The sequence below is a fragment of the Lipophrys pholis genome (genome assembly GCF_963383615.2).
Source record: "Lipophrys pholis genome assembly, chromosome: 1".
In the NCBI taxonomy this organism is placed as follows: domain Eukaryota; kingdom Metazoa; phylum Chordata; class Actinopteri; order Blenniiformes; family Blenniidae; genus Lipophrys; species Lipophrys pholis.
The window spans coordinates 26215169-26228790 of record NC_137635.1 but is presented as its reverse complement, the minus strand read 5'-3'; the positions used below and the strand labels follow the sequence as shown (position 1 = coordinate 26228790).

General features: G+C 47.5%; 1 protein-coding gene across 5 annotated transcripts in view; it reads left to right on the top strand.

Annotated features, from left to right (window-relative positions):
• Nucleotides 1–543: 543 nt before the first annotated feature.
• The window catches only part of LOC308113552 (transcriptional repressor p66-alpha-like), a 39645-nt gene continuing 26566 nt past the window's right edge, over nt 544–13622 (top strand). For 3 of the 5 annotated variants that reach the window (XM_080469933.1, XM_080469934.1, XM_080469932.1), the window contains exon 1: nt 567–683. The gene's annotated coding sequence lies outside the window, so the exon portion shown is untranslated. Of the gene's footprint in view, nt 684–13622 lie in introns of all 5 variants that reach the window. The other 2 variants (XM_080469931.1, XM_080469930.1) reach the window with 1 other exon arrangement.

Genomic DNA, 13622 nt, shown 5'->3' with positions numbered 1-13622 from the left:
GCGGGGCCTCAGTTGGGCCGCACTATATCCAGTAAACAATCAATAAAGTCATGTACTGCTATAATGATGTTGACGTGTTTTCAGACTCCTCCTCTTCCTCCCAAGCTGGGACTCAGTGCCTGTTTTGTTTTTGCACCATCAGCGTTTCAGGAGTGGAGCAGTTTGTTGATTTAGTTACTTTACTCTGGATTAAGTGCTTCTGCCCTGGATGATGAAATAATCCAGGCTGTACTTCATTTATCCTTGGATGCAAACACAATGTTCATTCAGGCTTTGCTGTTGATGAGGTGTAATCACACACTGCCAGAGTACTCGAGTATGTGGAGTAGTTCTCTTTACAGTGTTGTCCAAAAACACACGTATGTGTGTGTGTGTGTGTGTGTGTGTGTGTGTGTGTGGCTCCTGGGGGCCGTCATTCTGCCCCCGGTCCCCGGTGGTCGGGGGTCCTGGCTCTCTTGGCGAGTCGTGGCTCGCGCGGCGCGCCGTAGTGCGCATGCCCAGTCGGAGGACGCAGCGGCTCCATGTGTGTGTTGAGGCGCATTATTTGGCAACAGCCGCGGCGGTGGGGAGGCCGAACGGAGAGGATTTCCCCGGGATTTGAGCAAAGCAGCAATCTGCGGAGGTTCGGGACCGGCCGGAGGCTCGTTGGTCGACGGAGGGAGAAGAAGGTCGACAGCAGCGGAGTAAGTTCACCAAAGTTTGTGTGGAGCCTTTTATTCTCTTCGCAGCCGTGGATGGGGGCTTCAAGCCTCACTTCTCCGCAGAGCCAAAGGTTGATCCCGGTCCGACCCGGTCCGGGGGGGGGGGGGGGGGGGTCCGGCACCTACAGTGGTTACACCAGGTCTCTGGAGCCCGACTCGGGGAAATGAGTCCGGGACTCGGTGTTTGTTCGCTTGGAGTCGTCAATGGAGGGACGGATTACCGGTCACACCACCGGCGGCTCGGCTCGGCTCGGCTCGGTCCCGGGGCTGGCACTCTGACTTCCGGCTCGGGGGGAAGCGGAGCTCAGACCCGGTTCGGGTCCAGTGTGACCAAGCGGGGAAAGTTTCCGGAGCGGTCCGGGTCTTGGCTGTGCGGCTCATGTGGACTCAGTCGGTTCCGGTGGCCAGAGGGCATGTGGGGCACTTGGACGGGGTTCTGGTGGGGGAGAGGGGAGGGAGGGGGGGGGGGTTCTATGTTTTGTGCTATGTGGCTAATGTTAGCTGGCTAAATAACCGACATGCATACTGCAGACACTACTGCTCCTCTTCCTCCTCTTCCTGCTCTTCCTCTTGTTCCTCTTCCTGCTCCTCCTCCTCCTCTTCTTCCTCTTCCTGCTTCTCCTCCTCCTCCTCCTCTTCCTGCTCCTCCTCTTGTTCCTCTTCCTGCTCCTCCTCCTCCTCTTCCTGCTCCTCCTCTTCTTCCTCTTCCTGCTTCTCCTCCTCCTCCTCCTCTTCCTGCTCCTCCTCTTGTTCCTCTTCCTGCTCCTCCTCCTCCTAAGCAGCAGGAGGAGCAGCGGCCCGGCGTACATGTACCGTGGTTCTGTGGTTCTGGACTGCTGTGAGCTTCTGGGTCTATCTGCTAATCTTCACACTCAGGAGAGGAAGACTGCTCTTAAAGACACACACACACACACACACACACACACACACACACACACACACACACACACACACACACACACACACACACACACACACACACACACTCAGATGAACTGGTGTGGACAGTGTGAAGGCTTCAGCCTATCAGCAGACAGGTGAGAGGACTGATGTCGAGGGCAATGCATTCTGGGTAGGAAACAAGCACGAATCTGAAGAAGCAGAAAGGAAAAGTTAAATTCAATTCAATTCAATTTTATTTGTAAAGCGCTAAATCACATCAACAAACATCTCAAAGCGCTCTTACAATGATCGAGAACAACAGGACCCAACTAAACCCTTCCAAAGCAAGCAGGTGTAACAAGCAACAGTGGCCAGGAAAAACTCCCTCGCATGGAGAGAAGTTCAAGAAGTCCCTCTTCAGGAAGAAAGTGTGGGGCGGACCCTAGACTCTGGAAGGACGGCCATCCGCCTTGACCGGTTGGGGGGAGAAGTACATGGGATAGGACAGGGAGAGAGAGAGGAATAGAAGAGGGAGAGAGAGAGTGGCAGACAGGCCAGATAAGTACAAATACTAAGAAAAGTCTATGATGAGCGTTGGTCTGATGATGAACCAATCTCAGTCTGGAGTTTAAGGGCCGTGCCGTTGCGGTGGGGTCCCGGTGCTGTGGTGGGGTCGGGTAGTAGGACCGTCGTAACTCCACTCTGGGAGTCTTGGGTCTGATCCCCTGGATCCTGCTCTCCTCCTGTCAGGGATAAAAAAGACGGCGGCAGTGTCTGGTGTCTACAGTAATGTTGTTACACAGAGAGAAAGAAAGAAAGACAAGAAACAGAAGCTCCAAATGTAGAGTTCCTCCCTTTAACGGGAGAGAAAAAATCCCCTCAGCAGTCTAGGCCTAGAGCAGCTCAACTTAGTGCTCCTATTTTATTCCTATTTTATTCCTAAGGATAAGCTTTATCAAATAGGAATGTTTTTAGTCTACTCTTAAATAAACTAATGGTGTGGGCCCTTCGGACCGAGGCTGCTAGTTGATTCCAGAGTAAAGGAGCCATATGGCTGAAACTCCTGCCTCCTCTTTTACTTTGAAGGACTTTAGGGATTACCAACAGTCCTGCATCCTCAGAGCGAAGGGCTCGTGGAGGGTGATAAACTTCTAGAAGTTTCTCCATATAGGACGGAGCCTGGTGATGAAGAGTTTTATATGTGATCAGAAGGATGTTGAATTCTATTCTAGATTTGATGTGAAGCCAGTGTAAGGATGCTAAGACTGGGGAGATGTGCTCTCTTCTTCCAGTTCTGGTTAGTAAACCTGCAGCAGCGTTCTGCACTAGCTGGAAGATCCTAACAGAGGAGTTTGGACATCCTGACATTAGGGAGTTACAATCATTTCATCTTGAAGTCACAAAGACATGAATAATTTTTTCTGCATCTTTGAAGGACAAGAAGTTTCTAATTTTTGCAATATTCCTTAGATGGAAGAAGGCTGTCCTGGAGACATGTTTAACATGGGACATAAAGGACAGATCCTGATCAAAAATAACACCCAGGTTCCTAATATCACTGTTAGAGGTTAAGGTAATATTATCTAAGGTAATCAGACTATCTGAAAAGTAATCCCTGAGCTTTTTAGGACCTAGGATTAGAACCTCAGTCTTGGATGTGTTGAGCATTAAGAAGTTGATAGACATCCAGGACTTAACGTCCCTGAGGCAGGAATCTAGTTTAACAAGTTGGTCGGCCTGATTGGCTTTAACTGATAAATATAGCTGAGTATCATCTGCATAACAATGAAAGTTAATGTTGTGTTTCCTAATAATATTTCCGAGTGGTAACATATAGAGATTAAACAATATCGGTCCGAGGACGGAGCCTTGTGGTACTCCACAAAGTACTCCACAAGATGTCTTGCGGGCAGACGAGGAGTTAGTGCTGTGAAATATGGACAAAGTTTTCTGTCCTGATAACAGTGTATGTCCCAGTACAGTATGTGTTCTTAAAGTTGTTGTTATTTACCAGGTGTCCATGTCTCCCAGCTCACTGGGTTTGTCATCGCTTTGTGGTTTGGAGGTTGGTTGCACCTTCTGGCTGTGGACGGTTCTTCAGGCCGGGTCTCAGTGACATTAGACGTGTTCCAGTCGCGCGGCGGTGGAGAGTTGCTGTCCACAGTGGAGAGGTGTGGTCCGCGGCGGTGGAGAGTTGCTGTCCACAGTGGAGAGGTGTGGTCCGCGGCGGTGGAGAGTTGCTGTCCACAGTGGAGAGGTGTGGTCCGCGGCGGTAAAGAGTTGCTGTCCACAGTGGAGAGGTGTGGTCCGCGGCGGTGGAGAGTTGCTGTCCAACAGTGGAGAGGTGGGAGCTTTGTTGAACCAACTGCCTGTTTGGAAGTTGAGATGATGGTCCGACTGTTTTTAAAGAGAGAAGAACTGCAGGACATATTGAACTCTTCTATGGAGGGTCAACTGCTGACCACATTTGAAGCTGCTGCCGGGGTCGGAGGTCAGCGGCATGGTGAGCTGCCACATACCATGGAGGAGGCGGGGCTCATTTGTCCTGTCGGTGTAAGCGGTGGCATTAGGCCAAAACTACTGACAAGACAAGTTTTATAAGTGAGCAAGTCGATGACCTGCAAAAGTTAGCTGTGGCCTTGAAGATGAGGTTATCACACACACACACACACACACACACACACACACACACACACACACACACACACACACACACACACACACACACACACACACACACACACACACACACACACACACACACACACACACACACACACACACACATGCTATGGTTTGTTGTGAGGCTGCATTGGGGTAGCGGGTCAGGAGGTGGTTCTCCAGCCGGTGTGCAGAAAGTACCTCAGGCTGAAGGTGCATGGAAGGTAAACGTTCTCTGCTCTTCTTCTCTGAGCTCGTTCTTTGCTCTCATTCTCTGCTGTCGTTCTCTGAGGTTCTCTGAGCTCGTTTTCTGCTCTGGTTTTCTGCTCTGGTTTTCTGCTCTGGTTCTCTGAGCGCTCTTCTTTAGGACCACATGTTTAAGGTTGTTGTCGCATCACAATAACAAATTGGTTCCAAGGGCTTGACTTTTGTTGACTTTGACTTGATTTGAAAATCGCTGGGTTAGGTGTGTGTGTGTGTGTGTGTGTGTGTGTGTGTGTGTGTGTGTGTGTGTGTGTGTGTGTGTGTGTGTGTGTGTGTGTGTGTGTGTGTGTGTGTGTGTGTGTGTGTGTGTGTGTGTGTGTGTGTGTGTGTGTGTGTGTGTGTGTGTGTGTGTGTGTGTGTGTGTGTGTGTGTGTGTGTGTGTGTGTGTGTGTGTGTGTGTGTGTGTGTGTGTGTGTGTGTGTGTGTGTGTGTGTGTGTGTGTGTGTGTGTGTGTGTGTGTGTGTGTGTGTGTGGTTGTAATGGCTGTAATGGCTGTCAGTGTGGCAGCCCTGAAGGGTTAAAACCAGCTTCTGCCACTCGCTCAGTCTCTCTGTCTGTCTCGAAGTCATCTTTCGGAACCGGCTCACTCTGAGACGGCTCACTCTCTGAACCATCTCACTCTCTGAGCCGTCTCACTCTTTGAGCCATCTCACAATGAACCGTCTCACTCTTTGAGCCGTCTCACTCTGAGCCCATCCAGAGGTCAACATGTTTTCCAGGCCATTGGCCACCACGGGTCCAGTACTCTACCTCCAACATGCAGCGATACTCGAGTACAGTCATGTGAGAGTGAGCAGCTGTTCTTTATCCTGTCACATTCTTCTTCTTTTGTTCATCAAATTGAAAATAGTGCGTTGCTCCCCGCCCTGAACAGACCGCTCCAACATGTCTGTCCTGTCCGCTGCACGTCTTTTCTCTGTTCAGGTGATTATTGAACTGTCGGCTTTGAAGAGAAGTTGAATCATTTGATTCACGCTGGCTCAGAATGTGATTGTGGAAAATAATGAATTAGATTTTACACATAACCTTCAAGGTTTAGTGTAACTGCTGTAGTCGTAGCACCAAAATCAATTGTCATCATGTTAAGTTTTTTTTAAATTTCCTGGATGAACTGAGGCGTGCTGACTGGTTTGTAGGTGGTTCACCTCGGGCCTTCTGTTAATATCTCCATGTACTTCAGCCTGAAATCAAGACTTTGGATGCATCAATCACACTGGTATGATTCTATATCTACATTAAAACATTCTTGTTAATATTTAACTTGGATGAAATAAGAGGGAATCACACCAAAGTGAATCTTGACAAAACAGGATTTATTGAACAGGATAATCATGAAGTTGTCATTTTTTATTTCTTCTCTCACTTGAATAAACATCAGGTCCAGTTTGTCTGCAGGAGGTTTTCCAGCAGGCGGATTATATCCTGGCTCCAGTGCTGAGTTCATTTTGACAGGAATTTCTGATTTAGTCTGGGTCTTTTGAGTAACACACATTTAGTTTTAGTCTAATTTTAGTCATCTGAAACCTTTTTAGTCTTAGTCTAGTTTCAGTCGACTAAATCCACAGTGGACTTGGTGTTTCTCCAGAATATCCATTCATTGGAAATATCCATCAGTCTGTTACAGAAGGTATTCAAGTTTCAATATGTAGTACAGACGCAGATTTAACAGTTGTTACATACAGTGGCGTTTCTCGATCTAAATACTTGGTGAGGCAAGATTTTCTTTCAGGTCTAGTGACTCCACTGAATTCCAAAGTAAAGTGTGTGCACCACCTTTTAGCCACAACATTATAGCCACCATATAGGCACTGATCCCGTGAAAAAATGTTGAGCCTTGGAGATATCCGTTTGAAAAAAGAATTCAATAAAAAAAAAATGTAGTAGTTGATGACAGTACTTGAACCAGGCATTGTTGATAGTATGACGGAAGCTTAACCACTCAACCACCAGTGAAGCTGTGATTTCATGAGATTTTTAGAAACTCTTCCTCACCGTGTAATCGAGTACCACTAGTTACCTTCACTTTCTCCGTTAAAGTAAGAGTTTTAAACTCGTACTGGTATATAATCGACCTAATGGTTAGATTCTTAACTGTTTGTTAGCTTTAGCTGCTAACAAGCTGGTATTTGTTCGACTCGCTCCGTTTCTGTGAAGCTCCGCCTCTATCAGCGACAGCCAATCAGCTCTGAGCATCTAAATGACATTGTCAGTGGGCGGGGCTTCAGGCTTCATGACCTAAGAGGCATCAAAATCACCTGATCTGAATAAACAGAGCTACAGCCTGAGCATGAACACTTTACTGCATGCAAATACACACTGCATGGTGAGAGAGGGGCGAGCTACACTAAAGCAATACACACTGCATGGTGAGAGAGGGGCGAGCTACACTAATGTAATACACACTGTATAGTGAGAGAGGGGAGAGCTACACTAATGTAATACACACTGCATGGTGAGAGAGGGGCGAGCTACACCAATGTAATACACACTGCGTGGTGAGAGAGGGGCGAGCTACACTAATGCAATACACACTGCATGGTGAGAGAGGGGCGAGCTACACCAATGTAATACACACTGCATGGTGAGAGAGGGGCGAGCTACACTAATGCAATACACACTGCATGGTGAGAGAGGGGCGAGCTACACTAATGTAATACACACTGCATGGTGAGAGAGGGGCGAGCTACACAAATGCAATACACACTGCATGGTGAGAGAGGGGCGAGCTACACAAATGCAATACACACTGCATGGTGAGAGAGGGGCGAGCTACACTAATGCACCATCAGTGTAGATCAGGAGGAAACAAGCTGAAGCAGCAAGAGGAGACCAGGAACCAGGGAGTACTGTCCTCACACAGTAATCATGTGTATATAAGAGGAAGTTTTATTCACAGACAAGAAAATATAGTAGATAATCTTAAAGAATTAATAACATACTTTGCATGCAGTCCTTTCTGATGACACCAGGCGGCGCTCAGCCCCACCCGCCCCTAATGACCAGTCGCCCCTGGTTACAAAACGTGAATTTCATTTCAATCTTAATGTCAGAAACATGAGCATGACATTTTGCTGCTGCCGCTGCAGGCCGCCGCCACCGCCGCTGCAGGCCGCCGCCGCTGCAGGCCGCCGCTGCTGCCGCTGCAGGCCGCTGCTCTCAGACCAGCTGCACAGCAACACACCTTCTAGTGCTTAACAAGGGAATAGAAAGTGAAACTGAAGGTAAACTGGAATCAAGCAAAGCTGTGGAACTCAGACTGAAAATTAAATATAATGTAAACGATTTAACTGATGTGGAAATGTCCTGCAAAATGTGTAAGGTTTAGAACGTCTCTCATAAAGAATAAATAAGTCTGCTGCTTCCACATAGATCACCCTACCCTCTAAGATTTACTCTGATTGGCTGTCTTCACAACTTGTCCCACAATGAGTGCAATTCTGATTGGATCCCTTGTCCGTTCGTCCCGCCCTAACATATTCGTCTCGTTTTGATTTGTTGACTAAAGTGTCAGTTATATTTTGTTAGTCTTGTCTTCATGTCTTACTTTATATTTAATTTTTATTAAGTCTTCGTCCGTGAAAACGGATCATTGACTAATATTAGTTATCATGGTCTTAGTTGATGAGATTAACACTGGTCCAGTGAGTTGATGAGTTTTCTGTATCCAGTCTATGTGGATGGTTACCATGACGATATCTCCTCATGTTTGTGACTATTTTGTGATATTGATGTGGAAGGGAAAAGGCCAGACTCAGTTTTGTGGTGATACTGCTGCGGTTGTTTGTTCAACGTCTTCCTTCTTGAATCCAAACCGCCGCCATACGATGGATCCCTGGTCTTCCTCGTTGGAATCAACTCGTCTTCTTCCATCTTCCTGCTCTGTTCACACATTCTGCTCCCCGTTGGCTCGCTGCTAAGCTGTATGACCAAGCTCTGGCCAGAGGACAGGAAGCGCTCGTCTGGTCTCAGAGGACAGGATGTCTGTAGGAGCGCTCGTTTTGTCTCTGAGAGCCGCCGGCTGCGGCCGACAACTTAATGCCCGTGGCAAACAGCTTCAGTAACACAGGTATATTGAGGATATCATCATTTTCTGTATCGTCCAGAGAACAAGCTGCGATCCCTCCAGTTTCGTCGCCTTATCGCCCAGCAGTGGTTTCCCTCTCTGTCCTCCACCTCTGACCAACCATTGGTCACTTTACATTTCAGATCTGAACTCTGTTCTAGAGCTTTGTGTGTGTGTGTGTGTGTGTGTGTGTGTGTGTGTGTGTGTGTGTGTGTGTGTGTGTGTGTGTGTGTGTGTGTGTGTGTGTGTGTGTGTGTGTGTGTGTGTGTGTGTGTGTGTGTGTGTGTGTGTGTGTGTGTGTGTGTGTGTGTGTGTGTGTGTGTGTGTGTGTGTCTTACACTCTGCTGTCTGGCCATTGGGTGGGGTGGGGGCTCCCTGCCTGGGTCCCCTTATGGCGCCTTGTCGGGGGGGGTTAGTTCCCCGGGTCCTAGGCCAGCCGCTCGGGGGTGGGGTGGGGCAGTGTGGGGGGTCCAGCTGGGCCAAGGTCCTAGCGACGTGGAGACCCCCTCCCTCAGAACCCTCCCTACCTTACCTCACCTTACTTCACTCCACAATAGGGAACAGTGAGGCGGTGCCTAGGGTGGGGGGTTCTCTGACCGGGGCCTGTACGGGCCTTAGCTTTTCCTGGTCTGGGGGCGGGGCTGGTCCGGGGCGCGGCGGCTGGGGCCATCTCTGCCTTGCCGGCCAGGCGTCTGGTGGCGTCTGGTCGCCCAGGCGTCTGGTCGCCCAGGCGTCTGGTCGCCCAGGCGTCTGGTGGCCCAGGCGTCACACAACAAACGTCTCATGATAACTGAAAGCAAGCTGCTCTCTCAAGACCTTCACCAACTCATTGCTGTTCAACATTGTGATGCCGATGTTCCTGAAGGATTTCTATCCTGCTGAATGTTCCTGAAGGATTTCTGTCCTGCTGAATGTTCCTGAAGGTTTTCTATCCTGCTGAATGTTCCTGAAGGATTTCTGTCCTGCTGAATGTTCCTGAAGGTTTTCTATCCTGCTGAATGTTCCTGAAGGTTTTCTATCCTACTGAATGTTCCTGAAGGATTTCTATCCTGCTGAATGTTCCAGAAGGATTTCTATCCTGCTGAATGTTCCTGAAGGTTTTCTATCCTACTGAATGTTCCTGAAGGATTTCTATGCTACTGAATGTTCCTGAAGGATTTCTCTCCTGCTGAATGTTCCAGAAGGATTTCTATCCTACTGAATGTTCCTGAAGGATTTCTCTCCTGCTGAATGTTCCAGAAGGATTTCTATCCTACTGAATGTTCCTGAAGGATTTCTCTCCTGCTGCATGTTCCTGAAGGATTTCTATCCTGCTGAATGTTCCAGTGGGCATGTTGGGGTCGTGATCCAGAAGTGGAAAGAACATTCACCATAAACTGGTCACAACGAGATGCTCCTCACAAGATTTCTGACAGAGGAGTGACAAGAATGATGAGGAGACTTGTCCATGAGCCAAGACTCACTAGTGGAGAGCTTCACAAAGACCTGGCGGTGTGCACGCTCTCCACGCTGGAGAAAAAGCGGGTTGAAGCTTGTTGAGTTCGCTGCTCAACATTTGAACAAGCCTGTGAAATACTGGATTCTGGTCACACCAGATCAAAACCAAAGTGTTTGGATGCTCTAAATGTCTGGAGGTCAAACGCCACCGTTCGTCACCCAAACACACCCGACCAACACTGAAGGTTGGAGGAGGTAGCATCATGGAGTGGGGCTGCTGTTCCGCTTAGAGTACTGGAAAACTGGAAGGAAGGATGAATGGAAAAGTGTTCCTAGGTGTTCTTGATAGAAATCTGCTGCCATCTACCAGGATGATGAAGTTGAAACATTTCAGCAAGACGATGATCAACCACAGCCGAGGAAACGGTGAAGTTGTGCTTTGGTCATGGAAATATGGTGAAAAGTTATAAAAACTCAGTGAACATCAAAGGTGAAAAAGTTTCTGAAGCTTTCTGGGAAACTTTAGTACAAAAAACCCAAGATGGACAAAAACCTAGGCGCTAAGGTTCCTCTGTTTGATCCAGACCAGAGACTCGAGGAGAACCCGTTTTCCCTAAACTATGACCTGGATCTAAAAGGATCTCTGGTCCCCTTGAAACTGTCGGTCTGGGTTAGCTTGAAAACAATCTTTCTAGTGGGCGGGGTCAGGGGACGTGCCGTAGGAGCGCAAGGCATTCTGGGTAGGAAACAAACAAAGCTAACTGCGCGAAATGGAAGAAGCAGGCAAAGAAAGAAAAAGCTGGAAAAAATGTTGCGGGAGAGGAGGAAGTGGAGAGGAAGACTCTGATATCTGGTCTGAAGTAGTGATGGGGCCGATCCGATCCGGGATCGGACTCCGATACCAACATAATTCACACATCAGAAATTTCTGATCCAACCTGCAGAGATTTCTGATCCATGATCCTGGTCTGCTTCATGGTGCTGAAATGACTCCACAGTGTTTCCCTGCTGCTGCTCTGCTCGCTGGCTGCAAACTGTGGACTGGATTTCCTGAAGGGAGGCGGGTCTCAATGAGACCAGGAGGAATGAGTCAGGAAATCCATTCCACAGTTTGCAGCCAGCGAGCAGGCTAGGGAAGTAGCACTGTGCTATCCAACTTTTCATGGCAACATGTTTACAATATTTACAAAGCAACAGAGCAATGTTTGCAAAGCAACACAGCAATGTTTGCAAAGCAACACAGCAATGTTTGCAAAGCAACACAGCAATATTTGCAAAGCAACACATCAACGTGCAATATTTACAGAGCAACACATCAACGTGCAATATTTACAGAGCAACACAGCAATGTTTGCAAAGCAACGCAGGAATGTGCAATATTTACAAAGCAACACGGCAACGTTTGCAAAGCAATGCAGCAACATACAGTGTTTGCAAAGCAACACAGCAACGTGGATGTTTGCAAAGCAATGCAGCAACGTGGATGTTTGCAAAGCAACGCAGCAACGTGGATGTTGGCAAAGCAACACAGCAACGTGGAATGTTTGCAAAGCAACACAGCAATGTGGAATATTTACAAAGCAATGAGCAACATTTGCAAAGCAACGTAGCAATGTGGATGTCAGCAAAGCCGTAGCACAGCGAGGCGGCGCCCTGCAGCCAGACGTCAGCGTTTTCAATCTCCAGCACTGACATCAAAACAATGACCAGCAGCTCCTCCAGGCTGTCAGCAGGCGATTCACACCTCCGTGAAGCTGCATCCTACTCCACGCTAAACTCCCTGAAAATAGTCCCAATGGTTGGAGCTGCGTTAGAGCTGGAAACATTGTGTTGCTGCTGCCTTGCTCAAGAATTTCCCCAGGGATTAATAAAGTCATTCTGAGGTTCTAAAGATAGAACTAGTTTATTATGAGATGATGACGTCACGCAGACCCCCACATTGTCCACATGGAACAAAAATACTTTGTACTGCTTCCTTTTCTGTCCTGATACTAACCTCAAGTTGTGTTTAGAGAGAATACATGTATACATTAGTACATTTCATACTTTACTGTAGAGAGGAGTTTATTACAGCCTCATATAAAGTCAACAATAATGATAATAATAATAATATTAAAGCAAACGGAGCTCTGCTATTTGGGTATCGGGATCAGATCAGAAGTGAAAAAATGTGGATCGGTGCTTCCCTAGTCTGAAGACTAAATATGGAAGAGCTAATTAGCCTAGCCACTTCCTCTTTCAGTCCAGATCAATCACCGAGCCGTGTTTCCTCTTTACTTCCTCAACGGGTAGTTTGTTAGTCCAGATTAAAATTCAACATCAACATGTAGCTTAACATTGCTCCAGCTGTTTGAGGTCATGTTGCTTTAGCTGTTGCCATGTTGCATCAGCTGTTTATATTGCCTTGTTGCTCCAGCTGTTGCTGTCATATGTTACTGCAGCTGTTTGTTGTCATGTTGCTGTGTTGCTGCAGTTGTTTTATGCCGTGTTGCTCCAGTTGTTTGATGCCATGTTACCTTGTTGCTCCAGCTGTTGCTGTCATGTTGCTGTGTTACTGCAGCTCTTGCTGTCATGTTGCTGTGTTTCTTCAGCTTTTTGATATCATGTTGCTGTGTTGCTCCTGTCGGTTGATGACATGTTGCCGTGTTGCTCCAGTTGTTTGATGCCATGTTGCCTTGTTGCTCCAGCTGTTGCTGTCATGTTGCTGTGTTACTGCAGCTCTTGCTGTCATGTTGCTGTGTTTCTTCAGCTTTTTGATATCATGTTGCTGTGTTGCTCCTGTCGGTTGATGACATGTTGCCGCGTTGCCCCAGCTGTTTGATGACATGTTGCAGGTTCCAGTGTGGTCTGTAGTGAACCTGGTCACAGAAGTATATATTGGATTTAGAGTCTGGGTGTCAGTGACTTCCTGTTGGGTTTAGAGTTTTAGGGTACGTCCGAATAGTCCCTCCTATCTCCTTATCTATGGACATTACCTTAACCCCTGGATGACATCACAGGGTTAAGGTAAGGTGTTAGGAGGCTTCCTAAAGGAGTTAGTGAAAGGTGTTAGGAGGCTTCCTAAAGGAGTTAGTGAAAGGAGTTAGGAGGCTTCCTAAAGGAGTTAGTGAAAGATGTTAGGAGGCTTCCTAAAGGAGTTAGTGAAAGATGTTAGGAGGCTTCCTAAAGGAGTTAAGTAAAGGTGTTAGGAGACTTCCTAAAGGAGTTAGTGAAAGGTGTTAGGAGGCTTCCTAAAGGAGTTAGTGAAAGGTGTTAGGAGGCTTCCTAAAGGAGTTAGTGAAAGGTGTTAGGAGGCTTCCTAAAGGAGTTACTGAAAGGTGTTAGGAGGCTTCCTAAAGGAGTTAGTGAAAGGTGTTAGGAGGCTTCCTAAAGGAGTTAGTGAAAGGTGTTAGGAGGCTTCCTAAAGGAGTTACTGAAAGGTGTTAGGAGGCTTCCTAAAGGAGTTAAGGAAAGGTGTTTCAAGGCTTCCTAAAGGAGTTAGTGAAAGGTGTTAGGAGGCTTCTTAAAGGAGTTAGTTGTTACTTGTTGTTTGATACTGTTTAAAGAACAATAGGTTTCACCACTAGGGGGCCCCCTGCTCACTAGCTGTTTAAAGAACAATAGGTTTCACCACT